The 17,398-nt window shown below is 27.7% G+C and overlaps 1 long non-coding RNA gene across 3 annotated transcripts in view; it reads left to right on the forward strand.

The window, feature by feature from the left end:
- Nucleotides 1-17,398, forward strand: part of LOC147816831 (uncharacterized) — a 57,207-nt gene that overhangs the window by 1,517 nt on the left and 38,292 nt on the right. For 2 of the 3 annotated variants that reach the window (XR_015429162.1, XR_015429163.1), the window contains exons 2-6: nucleotides 1,417-1,496; nucleotides 4,058-4,153; nucleotides 13,378-13,498; nucleotides 15,321-15,394; nucleotides 16,733-16,849. This is a non-coding gene — a long non-coding RNA (uncharacterized LOC147816831). Of the gene's footprint in view, nucleotides 1-55; nucleotides 1,500-4,057; nucleotides 4,154-13,377; nucleotides 13,499-15,320; nucleotides 15,395-16,732; nucleotides 16,850-17,398 lie in introns of all 3 variants that reach the window. The other variant, XR_015429161.1, reaches the window with a different exon arrangement.

Below are 17,398 nucleotides of genomic sequence, written 5' to 3' on the forward strand. Positions count from 1 at the left end.
CGAAATCGTTAAAAAAGTGCCGCCACAAATAAAAGGTTGAGAATCACTGTTCTAGGCACTAAATTCTTTTTATAAGTTAACCTTATACTAATATATTTGAATAAAATTGAATACTCTTAATTGTTTAAAATTAAAAACTAATTACCCAGGAAAAGAACAGAGTCAGAATTAATTTATTAAAAAAAACATAAATGGAAATAAATAAAAAAAAAATAGGAAAATCCATGTTGTTTTTTTTATTATATTACATAAGGCAAAAGTCCATTTTAACATCAAAAATTTTTAACGTTCGTAAAATTTAATTAAAAAAATAAATAAATATTCTAGTTAATGAAATAAATGCAAGTTGAATTCTTTTGTTTATAGAAAGTTTGTAGAGTTAAAAATGATTTAAATTAAAACAGAACCCTTTCAGTACAGAATAAGATTCAACATTTAGTTGGGAATATATTCTAACTTTAAAACAGTAATTATAAGTAAATTATAAGAGCAGGGGCTGGAAGTGAAAAGAAAATATTAATTTTGATTTTAAGAATGTACTTTTCAATTATGATTAAATTGTATCAATTTAATTTACGGATTTAACAACTTAATTACAAGAGCTTATGGAGCTACCTATGATTTTGACTTGTAACTGTACTATTTTAGAATAATTGGAAAAGAAATTAGAGTTTTTATTTGAGAGTTTTAATCCTTTGTTCTATGTCTTATCCCACAGTTTTGAATTACCTCTATTTGTTTAGCTTTTTTGTTGCATTTTTAATGCAAAGTTTTTAAGAGTAAACTTTTTCTAAATCAATCTTAAAGTATATTTTTATGAAAAGTAAAATATTGTTTAGAAAGTCAAGCATTGTTAATCTTCTACAGTATAAATATTAAATTAAATAAATATTAAAGATTTACATACAATTTCCTTTGATTACAGATTGTATAAAACTTTTTTTTTTTTACATTTACAATGTTTTATAATTTTTTTTAAAAACATGCAGCTGACTTAACTATCTTTAATTACATATTCAAGCTATAAAAAAAAAGAAGTTAAATTTGGAAATTTACTTTTCAAACTTAGTTTTTATTATGTTCAATTTGAATAATTTACAAAAATTGAAAAACAACCTTGTTACCCAAATCATTGAAAAGACATTTAACTTACAGCATTACCTGTATCCTTTTACTTTGGGTTAGTTTTCTGCCTTGGAGATTTTGGAACTTGCTCTTAGGTATTCTAGCAATACAATTCACAAACAGAATTTTTTTATTGTTTTAATCTTGAGCTAAAGATTAGAGTTATTAAATTTTTTTTATTAACAAACAATTTTGTATTGAATTAAAATATTTTGAAAATAAACTTTAATTTTTTATGCAAGTATTTTCAACGATACTCACAGTTTTTTATTTTTATTTCATCCTTTTCAGAAAAATAAAAATTCATTTGAAACTTAGAAAATGAAAATTTGATTGATGCATTTTAAACAGAAGGATCAAGCCAGAATCAGTATGTACGCTCCTTAGATTTCCAAAAATCGTAAATTGTATTTTATTATTTTTTTAAATTTTAACTTTTTTTCTTGTTGTTTGTTTTTTCTGATAGAATTATTTAAAATATTGTTGAAAGAATTATTAAATGTACAATAATGATGTCACGTGAAAAATATGAACTGGATCACTCAAAAAGTCAACTGTTAAATGATTGTTTACTTTTCAGATTGTTTACTTACTCAGTCCCTTCGGTTGAAGGGACTTGGAGCAAGCTCCAAAAGCTCCCTGTCCCTGAACCCCCGTGGCAGAAACACAGCGACATTGCCGCAGAAAGCGACTGAGTTCTTGCAGAAAGATTTTTTTTATTTGGGAAATAAAAATTTTTTGGTTTGACAAACAAAAGCTCTCAAAAAAAATTCTACAGAAACAGAAGCTGTTTTACCAATAAAATAAAAAACATTTTCTTCAGAAAGAAAAAATTTCTGCAGAAGCAATAATGGTTCTGCAAAATTTTTTTCTTACAGAATTGTTTTAAATATTTTTTTTTCTAGCGTACTGCGGAAGGAGAAAGCGCTCGTAATTCTCCCTTAATCTCCAACACAAACAGTTACTGGATAAAAAGGGGAGCATTTTTTCCCCCTTTATTAAGCTATTTTTGGAAATTTGCCAACTTCGGCCTCTATCGCTGGCGCAGTAATTTGCTTTGTGTTTTTTTAAGAGAACAGAGCATTTTATATTTTTTGCACTTATGTGGAAATTTTCATGCGTAAAAAGATTCTTTTTTTAAAAAAAATCATGTCTAGCAAAAAGGTTATTTGTTGCAATTGTGAAGCCACAATAGTTAAAACAAATTTGAAAACTGATTTTTCAAGGCGGCATTCCGAAAAAGAAATAAGATGGAAGTCGACAACATCTAGCGATGTCAGAGATTTTTTTTTCTGGAAAGCGACAGGAAAAGAAGCTTCCCACGCTACTAATATTGAAAAATAAAACGTTCTAGATTCGAATAAAATATTCTTACTAGTAGTGATATCGATAGTAAGGATGAGTACAGCATTTCCAACAAATCAAGAAATTTTAGAAGCAGTCAAAGGTAAAAAGTGAAAAATAACTATATATATATATACTTTAAAGATAAAATGCCTATATCCTTTGAATTAAATCTTCGACAAAAAAATGCAATCTAACGATAAATGAAATAAAGCCTGAAAGATATCTCACTATCTACGATTTTTTAGCATGCGAATGAAAACCAAATTGGTGAAAAATATTTACTGGTCACTTTCAAACAGGTTTCCATACACATGCGAAAAAAATCGCATCCAATGAGTATGGCTCTAATACCGATGTTTCAGTACTGATAAAGACTATTTTGTTTCGAGATGTTGAATAGACTTGAGCATATTGAGTCGGAAACTGCTTCCGCATACTTCGTGTGGAATCAGTGCTATATATTTACACAATACAGTGCAAAATCACAAGCGCTGTGTATTTTTTTCGTTCTAAACTTAATCTGATCACGAAAAAAGTTTTATTTACCTCCTTTTTTTAAAAAATAAATCTTTCAATAAGTCAGTACAATATTAATCTAATTAATTAGATGTCGAAAAAATTGAAACAAACATTGCTTTAATTTTTTTGCTTTTAGAATTCGGTTATAGTCAATACTATTTTATTATTTTGATTACTCAACTTCAATATTAATTTTTTCACCTGATTTGTTTCTGTACCTGATATAACTACTATAATGAAACATTAAATCATACCGTTTTAAACTGATACTTCAAATTCAGTTATCTTGTTTTATAAATTTAATCTTTTTGACCATTCTTAGCTATTTCTATAAGTTCTATCTTATTACAGGTTCTGGGTAATCTTTATTTATGCTCTAGTAAGCATTTTTGTCTGCAGATCTATACATTTATAACTTTTCGTTATTATCGAAGATTATGCAAATTTATACTTAAACAATTTAAACTTATTAAGAAATGTAAACTTATATTATGAAATTAAAAAAAAAATCTACACAGTTTTATTCTATGCATGTAGACTTATTTTATAAACACGAATTTCATCTATTATTATAAATTCATTACACATACATTTATAACGATAAAAATATCTTGCAGAAAGATATTGGTTCTAATTAGGTTTGTCGCAGAAAGTCAGAAAAAATTCTGCCACATGGCCCTGAACATAGTGTCTAAAGCTTCAAGGAACGTTTTATCCTTGACTCGCTTGTCATTTTATTTTTATGATGTTTACAGTCAAAATATTGCAGAAAATATAGAGAGAAACTTTTTAAATTAACTACTTGCATGCAGGATGTACCTTAATGTCTTTCTTTTTTACTTATTTTATACCAAATGATCAAGTCAGAGCAGTTTTATACAATAAAATTCTTCAGTATTGTTTTTTACTTATTCAATTGTTTTCTGTGAAGGAATTTTATGTTCTCTGTGGGACAAAGTTAAACATTAAATTTTATACATTTAATTTGTTCTTTGGGAAAAAAGCAGACAAAATGCAGAATGTTTGTAGAAATTTTATTTTTTGTTTTGTTTGGTTTTATTTTAAAAGCAATCCATCTTTCAACAGAGAAGTTTATGTTGACTTTATGCCTGCACAGATAAAAACATTATCTTTTCTGGCTTACTTTGTTAGAATATATCAAGTGAGTATGTTAATGACTAATATATTAAGAATCATTCTTTATTTTTTTTAATAAAAATTTTTTTATCTTGTATTTTTAAGGAAATCCCTTTGCTGCTCAGAAGTACTCTAATGTGGTATAACAATGTTGAGCACACTACTACTAACAAATTTTAAATAAAGAAAATTTAAGCAAATTTTGAATAAGTTCTCTGTAATTGCTTAAAACAATGTTAATTTTTGTTTTGTTTTATATCATATTTAACATTGTCCCTCACCGGTCACTGACGCGGCCAAAACAAAAGGTTCAGTGTCGGTCACTGATGGCTGATGTGAACCTGAACATGTTAAAAGACAATTTAATACTCACAGAAATTATTTGAGAATCGACTCACAGGTTAAATGTGCCAAGCTATCAATGTGCTAGGGTGGGAATAGATTCAAGAAGTAAAAGCAACTTGTACTTAACATTGACAAAATCATGCCATTGGTTAGGAATTGTAGAGTTTTAACTTGTATGACCCTCCTGACCTACAACAGGCTGTTGTGAGAATGCTTTACTACATGTTAAGGATTCAAGAATGTATGATTTGTTGTTAACTGGGGGATTACTTTCAAGCAAATTTAGGAACTGTCATTACATTGAGTACTTAATAATGTTAGTTGAAAAATTAATTTTCCTGGTCAATTTTTCAATAAATTTTGCATTTAACATATCAATTGCCTGTTAGAATTTTTTTTAGTAATTATATTATATAATAAGACATAGAATATGATAAAAAAATTCTGCACAATTGATTAGGAATCAGATTTTTAGCTAACAAAATAAATAGCTCCGATGCTGAACTATTTGCTCTTTAGACATTAAACAGAGATAATGTGCAAAGTATATTGCAAAATATATTATCTAGAATTCATTAAAAAAGAAAATAAATTGAAAAGTCAAGCTAATGAAAATAAAAATGGAGTATGTTCATATTTAGAGCCAGGTAAAGGAAAGGCTTGATATGATGATATATTTGGTTAATCCCTCCACCGGTATTTCCTTGCTTACTTGTTTATTAGTTACTTGTTTATTAGAACTATTTTGACTAGCGGGATTTTTCTGATTATTAAATTAATTTTATTATGTTGTGAATATAAAAAAAATTTCTGAGCATTTTATTTTATTTTTTACTACTGTGATTTAACTGTATCATTAATACAGGAACCTCCAATTATAAAATCATTGAATTGTAAAATTAGCTGCTTTTTGCTATTAATTCTGCAAGAACGGAATTATTTTAATATCAAACTATGTAAAAACCATCTTCTAATAAAATTATTACTGTTATGTAAAGACAAAATTTTGTAAGGCTTTTGTTTAAAACAATGAAAAACTTTGCTTTATTTTGTTTGAATGATAAGAATTATCTATTTTCTCAAGTTTTGAATATGTATGAAGAATAAATTTTTGTCTGTTCTCTATGAACAAAGTTACTGGTATTAATTGTATTTTGTGTTGAAATTGAATGGCAAAAGTTGCAAAAAATTAAGAAAAAGGGAGTCTAAAGGAATCCAAAAGAAAACTGTTTATGTGCTAAGAAAAATTGTAAAATGCCTATCATTCAATGTCATGGATCCTGAATCATTCAATAAGGTGAATCTAACTTTAATGAATTTCAGAAGAACTCTTGATTTCTTAAAATTTTATTTACAGAAAAGAAAAGGATATTTAATGTTTTAGAAACTCTTATATGCTTTCAAACTATGGTGAATCTTTAATTTGAAATTTTGCTTATCAAATATAATATTTTGAAACCCTCCTATAAGTTAAAAAATGTAGCTCATGTTAGTGTCAAATGTAGGTTTTGTAAAAATAAAACATAAATGTAGTAATCAATTTAGTTTTTAATCAATTTAATTTAGTATAACTTTTTCCTACATTTTGGTTTTTAAAATTTGTTGCTTTTTAAAATCAAGTGTTCTCAAAACGAATGTGATTTTAATAGGCAGCATGCACTGTATTTATGTTTATTTGAGTAATATCATCTTAAATTAATTGCAAATTTAATTTAAATTTAAATTAAAATAATAATTTAACCCAACTGTGATTTTTTTTTTTTTTTTTTTTTGTAAAATGTTGTGAACATTCCTCTGTTTTGTGAGTGAACATTCCTCTCAGTTTTCTAAAGGAATTATAGGATTGTTGTATCTATGTCCTCAAGAAGTGACTCACTTGCGCAAAGAATTGCTTGTAGCAGCCCGTCATATTTTAGCTACAGAGCTAAGAGATAGTAAATGCTTTTTTTTTTTAATTACTTAAATATGTCTTGTTTTTTTCCCTTAAAAAGAAGTAATTTATTGAGTGCGAAATTTATCGTGAAAAGAAAAAAAATCAAACATAGTGGAATCAGAAAAACAAAGCTGTAATCTGCTTCATAAAATAATCCTATGTTTAAATTAATAAACAATTCTTTTATTTTTCTTTTGTTGATAAAAACATGATATTTAATTATAGCAGATGTGATTCCACATCAATAAAAACTTGCAAATGATACCACACTTCCAAAGAATGAGAATTTATTCAGAACAAAAAGATTTTATTTTTATTAATCGATGTCAAATAGATAAATATATTTTTCTCTTTCATCTTCTGTTCACTGATATGCATGCAATGCATTTTCCCCACCCCCCTCGTAAATCAAACAGAAAACGAAATCAACGTGCCACACCCTTGAGCTTGATTGACGGCCTAAAGAAGAAAATAAAACATTCCTCCCTTCCCTGCCTTCAAGGTCACGGAGGAAATGAAGTTTCTCTGGGTAAACGGGGAAAAAATTCTCCCCTTCCTTACATTTTCCTCTACTCAACTTCAAGGATGAGTTCAATTTCCGCTTTTTTTCATAATCGCTCTAGTTTAAAATGGCGGGAAAACCAATCAAATTTTTTCCCGGTTTTCTGGTTTCCCGGTTATCTGGATACCGGATAAATGGTTCTCTACTGTATTAACATTTACATAAATAAAATACTTTAGTTTTAATTAGATAAATTATGAATTCTCAAAGAAATAAAACTTATTTCTCGTTGTTTAATATTGTTTATTTTTAGTATAAATTTTTTCATAAAAGCATTTATTGAGTTTTTCAAAATTCTTATGCGAAATTTAATAATTTTTCTGTTAATTAAGTAATTACTCAGAAAACGGATTTATTTGTAAATATGTTTTAGATCTTTAATTACTTGTTCTATATCACTAACTTATATTGTCTGCTTTTAAATAAAATTATTTTTGTAGCAGATTTTCTACATACTCTTGAGCAAAAGTAATAGGTTTTTCTCTACCGAAAAAGTATTTAGTTTAACATTAACATAAACCAAGTACAGTGAAACCTCCGTTAAGCGGACATTCATGGGACCAAAAAATTTGTCCGTTTATGAGAGTTGTCCGTTTACGGGAAGGGTACCCTAATAACGAAATTTAACACCGTAAATTGTTTTTTGAATATTCTCAAAGATGTAGAAATTATTAAATAATATCTACAAGGATACTGTAAATATCTACAAGAATATTTATTTAAACAATAAGAAAGATAAAAAAGAATATATAAAGAAGTTTGATATAAATACATAATTCTGGATGTATACATAATTCTGGAATTCTACAGATAAATAAATATAATTTTCCTATTAGCATAGATACTCAAGTTAGACATATGATACCAAATAGGAGCGTACTGTCCTCAGTCCGTTTCAATAATTAGGTTCACATCCCCTTACACCTACTTATCATTTGATAGGGAACATGGATAATACCTTCTTGGAAAATAAACCTCCTATAATTCACAGAAAAAAAAGTAATGCATACCTGTAAGTCATGAGCACTTATGGAGATGATTATTCACAATTGATCAGCTATCAAGTGTCTGAATAAATGTTTCATTTATATAAACATCTCAAAGATTATACTTCTGTTTTCTTTTTTTTTACCCCAGTTGTGTTAAATACAGTCTTCAAATTGATAAGAAAATTAAAGAAATTTTCAATGGGGAAGAAGCATTGAGAAAAGCAATTTCAACTTGAGGGGTCTCATAACCTGTGTGGTCCAGATGAAAAGATCAAAAGATGCCGATGTCAGAATTATTTCAGGAGTGCAGTACCATTTTTTCTCCTTTCTTTACAAAGATAAGGCAAGGTGACAGGAGAAAGATTGATTTTTCGCTGGTGAAATAGCTTAACAATATTTTTAGTTATGGATAAGGCAAAAAGTTTTATTTACATGCTTTAAAAATGGTGAAAAGTTGAATTTTTTTAGCTTGCAATTTATTTAGAAAAAGTAGTGTCCGGTTTGTAGAGATAAAAAACGTTTCAGGACCAAAATGACTGTCCGCGTCCGGTTACGGGAGTGTCCGCTTTGCGGAGAATGTACGTAATGGTTTATTCATAGAAGATTCCCGTGGAATTAAAAATATGTCCGTATTGAGAGGCGTCCGTTTTGCAGGAGTGTCCATAACAGGAGGTTTCACTGTAGTTAAAATCACAAAATTTGCTTTTGAAGAAAAGTTTTAGTTAAAAAATGGCTTCTTCATTTGCACTACTAACTTTAATTACTTATTATGGTCAAAATTGTGATATGTTGATTGTTCCTTTTGTTAAATACCTCATAATAAAATAATTATACCCCTGGGAGCAAATTTTTTGTTGTATTTATACAAGTACTTGATCTTAATTAATTCCAATAATGCATGAATCATATATATATATAATGTTATTTTTAAAAGAACTAAAACATAAGAATGAAATTTTATGTGATCCAAAATCTTTCATTAAAAACACTACAATTCATTTATAAAAGGTGGAAAAAAAAGTTTCTTATTTTTTACCATCACCTTTAACTTTGATCACTGCATATAAACAATGTTGCATGGAATAAACAAGTGTTTGGCAAGTCTTAGTAGTCCTATTGCTTTTCATTAGCTCAACTTTTTTTATTAGAGCAACTTCTTATAGTTTTTTCTTTAATATCCAAAAATTTGGGTAAGATCTGGGAAATTGGTAATAACTTGCTACTGTGGCATTGTAATTTTGTGTTAAGCGAGATCTTAAAATATTTTAATGTATGATGTGGGGCTAGTTGGAAAATGAAATCATCTTCATTTGTTCTCATGCAATTCCATACGATCACATTAGCTTCATGGACTTTTTCCGATACTGTTGTATAATTGCTTATCCAAACTCAAATGCCTTGATTTCCGTAAAAGGCACAAAACATAGTTTCTTCACTAATATTTTCTTTCAGTCCATCAATCCCCATAATAAACTTGATTTGCATCATCACTTTCTAGTAAGCTTTTGTTTTATAGTCTCAAATTGTTTTGTTTTAGAAAAACATGAGATTGAAGATGCTGAATTGATTTTTTTTAAACTTTACCCATCAGTTTTTTTTTTCCAATTTGTTTTTGGTTACCATTAAAATGATTATTTCGATTTATTCTACTGATACTTTTATATGATTCTTGATGAGAATAATCTGAATTGTTAGCTATATATGTTTGAATTTTACCTGTTGATATGAGTCATTAACTATGAGTTTTATTGATTCTGCAATATCAGGAAAAACTTTCAATTTCAAAACAATCATAAAACAGAGAAATTCAAATTAATTGTTCAGCAAATCAATAAATTATTTTTCTATATATTTCAGTAGACCAAATTATATGTTTTTTAGTTTGCCCTTTGTCTTTTTTAAAAGTAGTTAGGCATATGTCTGCTGTTCAAAAAAAAATTTCTTATTTTTTCTTTAATTTTTCCTTAGCCTACTATAAAGTCTGTATTGTATGACATATTCTGTTTTTTTCTCAAGTGCAGTCTATTATTTTTCAAGTCAAGATAATCGTTCATATGATTTTAAATAAAATATTAAGAAAATATTCCAGCATAAAATTATAATAATCATGTATTTTACTAGTAAAATAAACTTGTTTTGCAAAAAGTATCGACCTTCAAAAGAAAAGTTTTTTTGAAAACTGACTGACCCTAAATTTTCATTATAAAAACTTTTTGTTAGACTTCTAAACTTATAAGTCCATATTCAAATACTAACTAAATGTATAATTTTAAAAGGATAATTTTATTTAGTAAGAGTCAGATATTATTAAACCATTTAAATGTTTGGCATATGTTTATTTTGTCCTAAATTAAAGTACATCAAAATCAGGGGAGCTTCTATATAAAGAAATAATCTAATACAGTATATATACGTAGTGCTCAGTAAAGTTAAAGTATCTAACTTCCAAACAGTTGCAGCTATTTTAAAATGTCTGCATCTATTAAAGTGTCTAGGTATTGTAAAATAGCTAGGTACTGCATGTTTATATTACTTAGAAAGCCAACTGGAAGAAAGTTGGGGATTTGTGTTCCTATCTTGACAAGCTATGGGATCTATCCTTATGAGATATGAGGAAAAGTAATGATGATAATTATTTTGAGTTCTTTGTTAGAAACTAGTTATTTTATCAGGATCATGTAAGGTCTTTAAAAATTATTTCACATTTTGTAAATGTATGTAGGGCTTAAAAATATTTTTTGAGTGCTTAAAAAGTACTTTTTTCACTTATTTTTGAGATGCTTGGCTACACACACTGGGAAAGTTCGTTGAGTTCTTAAAATGATCATAGTACAGTAAAAATTGCTAAATCCAAACTTGTGCATAAAAAGTAAATATGTTTAGTTAAACCTATTTGCATATAAAAACCCTTATAACTTCCAAACTTCAATACTTTTACTTGTTTTTATATCTGATGCATATTAATTAATTTTTTTTAAATAAATGGTAATTTAAAAGTTTTTATATGAAAACTTTTAGTTTTGTATTCTTGGCTTTTTTTTAAAATTATATTCAGAACAAAACAATATGCAGGACCTATTTAATAGCAATTTTAAGCACACAAATGCGTAAAATTGTATTTTTTTACACACTTATTTCTTCTCTCATTATCTTATTACTTCTAAATTTTAAAATCTAGCTTTTTGGGTCTTGCCTTTTTTGATATTATTTAAAAAAAAAAAAAAAAAAGCACATGAAAAAGTACATAACTTCGCTTGACAGCTATGCATTGAGAAGTGCAAATTAAAATATAAGGCTTTTAAAGCTCTTGTCTTTTGAGAGAAATTATTATTTTATCATTGACTATTTGAATGTCTTCAAATTCTGTTCTGGCACCAAAAACTTGGTTCGGATTTAAAAACAAAATTTTTAATTATTTATTTTCTTTTGATCGTGTTCAATTTAGAATAAAGTTAACTTACAAAACATTACCTCACTTGCCCAGACAGCAGCATCAGATGCTTAAATATTTATTAGTTTAAATTTTTATTGTTTTTTTCTTCATTAAATCACATTAAGTATTAAACTTTTGGTTCTATGGACATGAACAAATTCATCAAAAACTACACCTCCCTGTCAAGATAGCATAGTTTAAGTTTTGTACCACTCTGACCTCTTCTGTAAATTCAAGATAGCTGCAAAAGCTCACATTGAACTTAAAATATCTACATTTTTCTATAATTTTTGAAACAATTAACAGCTTTACTCTAAATATTTTCATGTTCACTTATTTTGATAGAATGATTCTATAAACTTTTTTCCAATTCTAAGTAATAAAGACTCCTAGTTTTACTAGTTCCTTAGCTTTGTGATTAACGGAGTAAATATGATGTAAGTACTCATTTTTCCCATTCTGCCCTTCTCCCAGCAATTGATTTCCAGTTCCTTACTTTAACGGATGGTAAAATCTTCATCCACATAGTCTTTCCATCTCATTTTGGGAATTCCTCTTGGCCTTTTATTGGAGGGGGTTGCATTAAAGACTCTTAATGCTGTTCATTCTGGGCTCATTCTCACTACATGCCTGGCTCATCTCATTCTACTTAGTTTAATAGATTTAATGATATCATCACTATTAAAGATCTTATATATTTCAAAATTATATCTTTTTCTTCAGTTGTTGTTATTGAGGATAGCGCCAAAGATGGTTCGTATGACCTTTCTTTCGAAGGTTGCTAATAACTTTTCTTCCCTTTTTGTTAAAGTCCATGTCTCTGAATCATAAGTCAAAACTGACTTGATTAATACCTAATAAAGTAAAGTGAAATCTTCGTCTTTCTTTTCATTAAGTGAGATTTCAACAATGATATTAAACCATAGAAGCAGCGATTGACTGCGATTATTCTTTTTCTGATTTCAGGATTAATGTCATTATGGTAGTTTATTTCTGATCCTAGATAAGTAAAATTTTTTACAGATTCAAATTTAAAAGAATCTATTTCAAACAATTTAGGGGTATTTCCCATTATACCACAATACATATATTTTGTTTTCTCCACATTATCATCAGTGCAGTCCTAGATCTTGTGATGATGTCTACATCATCGGTGTAAGCTAAAATCTGCTCTGATTTATTAAATATAGTACCTAGAGTATTTTTGCCAGCATCTCTTATAACTTTTTCTAAGGCTATGTTAAACAAAAGACATGCTAAGTCTGTGTACCAACAGCAAGGAAATTTGGCATATTTATAACTTAAAGCACTAAGAAGGTCAGTGTTATAGCTTTCTATTATGAACTGTTCAAGCGGGATAAGCAAACAAAATAGAATTTTCTGACTAGTTAAGCATTGCCCATTGTTTTGAATTTAATTTTGACAATTCAAATATTTTTAATATGACATTATGACATCAGTAGTGATACTTGTTAGCTTACAGATCTATTTGTAAAAAAAAAGAAAGAAAGGAGTTTACTACTAATACATTGAATTATTTTTTAATTGCTATGGTAGTATTTTATTTATTTTACAACGTGATAACTACTTCAATTTCTTTCTTGTTTCATGAAGTTATTCTCTTTTTAAGGAAAGAAAAACACTATATTGCATTTAAATATTAATTTCATGTTAAATTTTATCTCTGAAGTCTATGAATAACAGTTCTTTATCAGTATATGTGCTGTGGCAAGCATTAGATGAAGCTTTGGTGGCTGATATAAGGCTGTCAAATTTCATAATTAATTTGTCTTGCAAGACACAGGAAATGTTACTGTTATAAATGTTTGACTGGCTAATAATAAAACCCAAAGAATATAAGATAGTGTGATTCTCCAAAAATGCTTTTTATTTAAAAGTATTCTTGTTCTGAAGGTTATATTTTTGTTCAAATTGTATTTTTATGCATCTGGCATTCATTGCTTGAAAACATTTTGTTTCTCGGCAGGTGAGCTACACTGATTCTCTTCTAACGGATCAGCGTTTTAATCCCAGCCCTCCTTCTTCTACCAGTTCCTCTTGTAGGTCAACGTCTTCTTCTGTATCCATACCTCCAGGCAGAGTCAGAAGTAAGTTATGTATTTGTCTATTTTAAATTAAATTCTAAAAGCTTTTTCTCATTCCAATTTAGAAAAAAATTGTTTTCATAGGATTTTTTTTTATTAAAATTTAAACATACTTTCTTGAATTTTTGGTGGTCAGCCAACAATTATCTATTCAGAATTCAACTAAATTATTTACCCTAAATTAATTTATACATTTTATTAGATATTAATCATTAATTTTTGTAAAGAAGAAAAGCAAACTCTTTCTTTTTGAAGTAGCAAACTTTTTATGTTCCTTATTTTATGACTTATTTTAGTTAATTTTTATATAAAAGATTTTGATTAAATTACCTTATGTATAGTGCGCAAAATAAAAAGGACAACCCTGAATAGCTTTTGATTTAATATGATCGGATCTTCACCTCTTAGGACTCAATCTTAATGGTTCAAGAGGGTGACCTCAAATATGCTGATTAAGTAGTGCAGAGGATGTTTTAAGTCACACACATAAATGTATTTTCTCTGTATGAACATACTTTTTTTGTTGATGGTTTTGAATTTGACTCCTAGAATATAGGACCTAGCGATATTCTGGAAAATATAGTCCCAATAGTCTGGTCAAGAGACCCGTCCAAAGTTTAAACCCCTGAATGTTAACTTTACCTTTTATGTATTTCACCTTCTGTCTGAGAACTTTTTAAGTGAATTGAAAAGTTTTTGCTTATAATTATAAAAAATTTTTTAAGGATTCCATGTATAATATAACTTTAGTATGCATATATAATTTTTTTATTTAATAGTAATAGTCAAAAAAACTATTGAATTGTAAGGTATATAAGTTTTTGGATCATTTTAAAGAATGCAGTTGTAAATTTCTAAATGTAAAATTTTAGCGAAATCATTCGAGTAGTTTCTGAAAAATCAAATTTTGAAGAAGATTTATTTTTAAAATTTAATTTCTCTAGAAATTATTCCATCAATTTTGCTCAAATTTTTTATTTTTCCAGGCAAAAATACAATTTTTAAAATAATGTCAAAATTGTATACCGTACAATATTTTTACTACTTAATAAAATAATAAGTTTTCACTAAAAATATTTGTTGTATGGAATTATCTTTGGCTAAACTAAGTTAATAATTATAACTAAAATTCTTCAATTTGCTTAAATATTTTTCGAGATGTGGCGAAATACGCTAAAAGTAAAATTAACATTAAAGGGTCCAAACTATTGAGGCCGTATTTCCGAGACTGCTGCTACTCCTATATTTTAAGTGCCCGAATTTCAAATCTTTCTAAAAGTTTATTCAGAGAAAGTTTATTTTTGTATCAAATTTCGTAACTTAAAATGTCATTGGCACTAATTAATTAGCAATATTTGATGTCACCCCCTCAAACCATTAAGTTTAGTTCTAGAACTGATCATTAAATCGAAAGTTATTCAAGGCGATCCATTAATTTTTTTGTGCACTGTATATATTCATCATCTTTGTAATTATTAAACTAAAATGAAGTAGCCTAACAATCCCTGAAACTTTATTTTATAAAAATTTAATGGTAATAAGATACAAATTTTTCAATCTATAGAACTAGGTTGTTTGTAAACACTTGTTTTTGTAAGTTCTGGAAATCACTCTGAGATTACCTCTGAATTTCAGAATCTGGACACTGTTAAAACTATCTGACTAAACAAAGTTTTAAAATTGAAAATAGTATATTTTGTAATTCTTTTGCGATAAAATTCACTTTTAATGTATTTAAATGAATAAAATAATTTATTTTTTCTTTTTAAAAATAGTCTGGTATATAAATACTTTACATAAGAAATGTTCTGAATCTTTTTCTTAGGTTATCACTATGACAGAACAACTGCTAGTTTACGATTTTAGCCATAGATAAGACCATTCAATTAATAATACTTAGTGAGTATTTATTAATTTTTATTATTTTATTTAATAATAATCAAAAGAAATTTTAACTAAAAAATATGCATATGATGTCTAATTTATTGCATATTATAAAATCAATGAAATTGTGCATGTTTCTTGGCCTTAATTTCACTACAAAATGTTTTTGGGGTTACTGAGGCGTTATGTTAGGGTAGCTAAGGCAAAGTAACCCAGGTCAGAGGGAAGATACTGTACAAAGATAACTTTGGGGGTTTAGCACAAGGTTGATCTCTTTACTAAACCAAATTTCCCCAACTGCATAGTAAGGAAAAGAGTGAAAAGAAACAAAGGTTACCCAGATCTAAAACAGATGGAGATTCATAGTGTTCGATTAATGTCAGGTGAAAAAAATGATGGGTTGATGTACAACAACAGGCTGTAGTGCTTAGACGGTAGAAGTGCTGAAATACCTTTAGAAAAATATCACATTAACTACTAAGGATGCTTTTGTTTCTTAAAAGAAAACATTTAATAATTTTAAGAACTGATAACGAAAAAACTTTTCTCCTCTGACTTTGAATTTCCTTCCAAACCTCGTTAACACAAAATTTGCGGGACTATCAGAATTATTTATGTTAACCAGATTTCATCTTATCCGATATATTATGAGCACAATTTTTTACATACTGTTAATACATGTCATATACTACGCTTGTGTACCAAACAAATTAAAATAAGCTTAAAAATTTCAATAACTTTATTTAACTATTTTATTTATTTACCCATCTGCTACTCCTAACAAACGTGGATAATAGAAATCGCATTCCTCAAAATGAATAATTGGCACATTATGCACATGCTTCTTATCTGTGTTGTGACCTTTCATGTAAAGCGATAATCAGCAAGAAATATTCATGTTAAATATTATGTAAAATGCAAAAAAAATTTAATGCTGAATCTCGGGACCAAACATATATTTCATGTAAAGCGATATTTCACCCTAAGTGATTTGCATTAATAAGGTTTGACAGTATTTCCTTTTTTGTCATATGAAAAAACTTTGATATTTTTACCTTTTTCATTCATGTGGGAAATTATAAACACAAAAGAATAAAAGATATTGTAATCAACATATTTACAACTAACTTCGTAACTACCCTTGGAAATTTTCTTAAGTTCTACTTTAGAACAGAGAATTCTTTTTTTGATTCTAGTTACTGTTTTACCTTTTGCCTGGCAGTGTATTCATGTCATGATGTCTTATAGTAATTGTCGCTTGTCTTGCTGGTATTTCTTGATTTTATTCATTAAGTATCAAAAATATATCGTAACTGGTTTTATAAATTATATTCAAAACTTATTTTTATTTAGTCTGAGCAATTTCAAGAAGATTTGTTCCTGACACTGCTGCACCTACTCCATCACTTACAGCTAAAGAATGGCTGAATGGAAAGAACAGAAATCCTATTCTGATATCCATGTTTGTAGGTATGGTAATAGTCATTGTATGTTTCGTAATAACTCTAGGTTAAAAAAAAATTAAACTGCATAGCTGCCAGCTTTCATGAAAACATTAGAAGATTCCTAACTTTTGGGCAAATCTTTTATGCTCATAGAAAATATTCAAGTCTTACAAACTTTTAAATTATTTTTTTTAACAAAATCAAAAAAATTTTGAAATTTTAAATATTACTACAAATTCTGCATTCCATTTTCATTCAGTTGAGTTTTAGTAATCAAGCATTCAGATGCATTTTTGAGGCTACAGATTTAAAATACCACATTATTAGAGTGAGCATATTTTTTGTTTCTTCTATCTAAGAGAAAATTGTCTGCATGTATGTAGTGTATATAAAATCTTAGTGCTGTTAGAATTTTAATGTTGTCTGAATTTTAAGCTCATTTTTGGTTTACTTTGAAATAACAAGGAAAAGCCTGTAGTTACTCCGAATGTTTCCTTTTATTTCATATAGTGTGCCTTATGAACAGCCTTTTTTTTTTAATTTTGTAAAAAAGGTGATAAAACCTGCAGAAGTA

Source organism: Parasteatoda tepidariorum, chromosome 1 (assembly GCF_982258835.1).
Source record: "Parasteatoda tepidariorum strain Cologne lab strain chromosome 1, Ptep-v5.0, whole genome shotgun sequence".
Lineage (NCBI taxonomy): Eukaryota > Metazoa > Arthropoda > Arachnida > Araneae > Theridiidae > Parasteatoda > Parasteatoda tepidariorum.